Source organism: Carcharhinus amblyrhynchos, chromosome 6, assembly GCF_965287045.1.
Source record: "Carcharhinus amblyrhynchos chromosome 6, sCarAmb.v2.hapA, whole genome shotgun sequence".
Lineage (NCBI taxonomy): Eukaryota > Metazoa > Chordata > Chondrichthyes > Carcharhiniformes > Carcharhinidae > Carcharhinus > Carcharhinus amblyrhynchos.
In genome coordinates, this window is record NC_137329.1 from 71,823,659 (window position 1) to 71,827,207 (window position 3,549).

Here is a 3,549-nt window from a genome sequence, read left to right on the forward strand (position 1 = left end):
AGCAGATTTCCTTCCCTAAGGGCCATTGGTGAACCAGGTGGATTTTTACAACAATTGACAACTGTTTCATTGTCATCATCAGGCTTCAATAGGGCTGGGACCAATGGCCTTGCTAGTACTGTTGGTGAGGGTTCAAACTAACTTGGTGGGGAAACAGGAACCAGGGCACATTAATAGAAAGAATAAACAAGGTAAATGAAAGACTGGGACACGCAGATGGCACTAGAGTAAGAAATTATAATGTTTTGGTGAAAATACAGAAATCTCTCATTCAAGTTGATGGTTGTGTATCTAAAGGCATGAAGGTAAATAATAGTGTTGACCTGCAGGAGCAACAGCCATATGAGAGTATGATGTTGTGATAAAGAAGATCTGGCTCAAAGGGCCAAGGTTGGGTACTAAAAATCCCTGAAAACAATGAGTTCAAGGAATGATAGGGAAGCAAAGAAAAATGGAACGGTGGGGTTGTGTATTTGGAGATATGACGCTTGGAAGCACGGGGTTAAAAATGAACGTAACATTATTAATGGTGGGCGATCTCCTCCAGGGCTGCTGTTTCTCTCCCTCTGCACCCTGCTCTTCATCTTACAACACCATTTCCGTCTGTATACGTTACTGCAATAAGGCTCCACAATGAGCCAATAGGAACAATTACATGATACGTGACAGTGCTGGGTATAGAGCTAAAGAAGGTATTCCAGGGAGAATGACTGAGTCGATTTGCTCAGAGTTAAGAAACAATAGAGGTGCCATTGCACTACTGGGTGTCTTCTACAGGTCAAGAACTAGTGTGAAAAAAAAGCAAATTTGCAGGGAAGTCACAGAGAGGTGCAAGAAGCAAAAGATTAGAGATGATTGGAGACCACAATTATCTTAATAAAGACAGAGGTAGTAATAGTGCAGAGGGCATTGAGGGGAAAGAGCTCTCAGGGGAATTTCCTTAATCCATGTATTTCCAGTCCAACAAGGAAGAAGACATTGCTGAAATGGCTCTGGAAGTGAGTTGACTGGATCAAATGGGGAATATTTAAGCAAAAGTGATCATAGTATAATAAGATTTAGGTTAGCTATGGAAAAGGACAAGTAACCCAGCTGAAAGAGCCAGTTTAAGTGGAGATAAATATATTTGGGAATCATAGATTGAAAGGAGACACTGTCATGAACTATTTTTAAAGAGGAAATGGTTTGGATACTGTCAAATTGCAAGGGGGAAAGATACAGCAACCAAAACTAGACCTCTCTGGATAACAAAAAAAAGTATGAAACAGCAAGAGTATGATTGACGTCAGCTTGATAATACAAGTGTGAATAGGGTGGCACAATGGTTAGCACTGCTGCCTCACAGCACCAGGGGCCTGGGTTCGATTCCCAGTTTGGGTCACTGCCTGTGTGGAGTTTGTATATTATCCCCATGACTGCATGGGTTTCCTCTGGGTGCTCTGGTTTCTTCCCACAGTCCAAAGATGTGCGCTTTAGGTAGATTGGCAAAGCTAAATTGCCCATTATTGTTAGGGGGACCAGCTAGAGTAAATGCATGGGGTTTGAGATGGCGGCGTGGGCTCGTTGGGCCGAAGGGCCTGTTTCCCGGGCTGATTTTTGTTCTTTGTTATGAGGATAGGGCCTGGGTGGATTTGTGGTTGGTGAAGACTCAATGGGCCAAATGGCCTTCTTCTATAGTGTAAGATTCTATGAAATCTATAGGTCACTGTCTGTGCAGAGTCTGCGCATTCTCGCCATGTCTGTGTGGGTTTACTCAGTCTGAAAAACATGTTGGTTACTTTCATTGGCCATGTTAAATTGCTCAGTGTACCTGAACAGGTGCCAGACTGTAGCAACTAGGGGATTTTCACAGTAACTTCACTGTAGTGTTAATGTAAGCCTACTTGTAATACTGGTAAATAAAGAAACTAGGTTGATTATTGGAAATTCAGAGCATCAGTGAAAAAGAAAATGAAAGCCAAAGAGGAAAGATGAAAAGAGACTGACAACCAAACATAAAAGTGAAACCAAAAGTCTTCTGTTGGCAAATAAATGCTGCAAGAGAATAGGTGGAGCCAATTCAGGAAACAAAAGGGGATCTATGTGTGGGGTGGGAGAGCAAGACTGACGTGTTCATTGAATACTTTGCATCTGTCTTTACCAAGGAAGATGCTGCCAAAATTATAATGAAGGGGGAGGCTGTTGAGAGAGTAGATGTATTAAATTGTGGAAAAAAGGGGGCATTAGAAAGGCTGATTGTACACAAAGTTGATCAGTCAACAGGACCAGATGGGATGCATCTGAGGATATGGAGGGAAGTAAAGTTGAAAACGACGGCTTCTCTCCTTAAAGGGAAAAGTGGGAGGAGATTTGATAGAAGCATTCAAAATCATGGAGGTGTTTCGACAGAGCAGAAATTGTTCTCCTTCGTGGAAGGGTCAAGAAACAAAGAACACCTTTAGAAGGCAATGGCAACATAGAACTAAAAGCAACATTTAGTTTTGTGCACTGTGGTTAGGATCTAAAATGAATTGATGAAATCCCTGGGAATGTGGTGGTCACTGATTCAATTGTACCTTTCAGTACAGAATTGATGCACACATGAGGACAAGGATGTGGGATGGGCCAAGTAGCTCTTACAGCCTCATGTGCCTCCCTCTGTGCTGGAACAGTCAAATGATACTATAGAGAAGATTACAGAGGTAGGTAGGGAAGAGACCATGAAGGAATTTGAAAACATGGATGAGAGCATTAAAAGTTTCTTGCTCTGTATAAATGAATGAAACATCATTGCAGCAGGGTATCAAGATGAAACATGCCCCAATACTAAGGAGTGATTCTAATTTCTGATTTTATTTGAACCTTTGGCAAAGCAAACCTCTTAGCAAACACTTCACAAGAGTTTGTTATTCTTGCTCCAATAATCAACTTTAACAGCAATGCCACAGCCCAACAATAAAAAAGGTTATTATTCTTTTGAAATGAACAATCCAAATGCAACATTGTTCTTTTTCATTGGCCCATAGCTTCTAACCAATGGAGGAAAGCTGCCAAAGGTAGAATTTTTTGCAGACTTCCTGCCTTGGGAGAAAAAAAGCACCTGAACCCCCGATAGGAGCAGCAGCCATCCACCTTCAGTAGAGCCCTGCGTGACACAGGAGGAGCCAAACAACCTCCCTTTATAACGTGGCCAGGGTGGAATCGCCCATTGAAGTCAAGCTTGGAAACAGCAGTTTTGTACTGAAAACAAAGGAGTTCCCTACTGTTATAAAAGGTACCTTGAAGCTTTAAATTTTGTTTGCTATTTAAGTAGTTAATCCTATTGTTATTGGCTCATTTAAAATGTAATTTACCTTTTAATGATTAAAGATAAGTATTATTTCATGTATAATTGCATTGTTATTGCTTCCAAATCTGTGAAATTACAGTTTAAATCTGCATATGATGTAACTTTACATGTGGCATGCTTAAGTGTTCAAATGTTTTAATTTAAAAGATGGCAACTGAAAATGATGAAGGGTCAGAAATTCTTGGACCATGGTTTGGAAATCTCGGGCCCAATTTTACAAA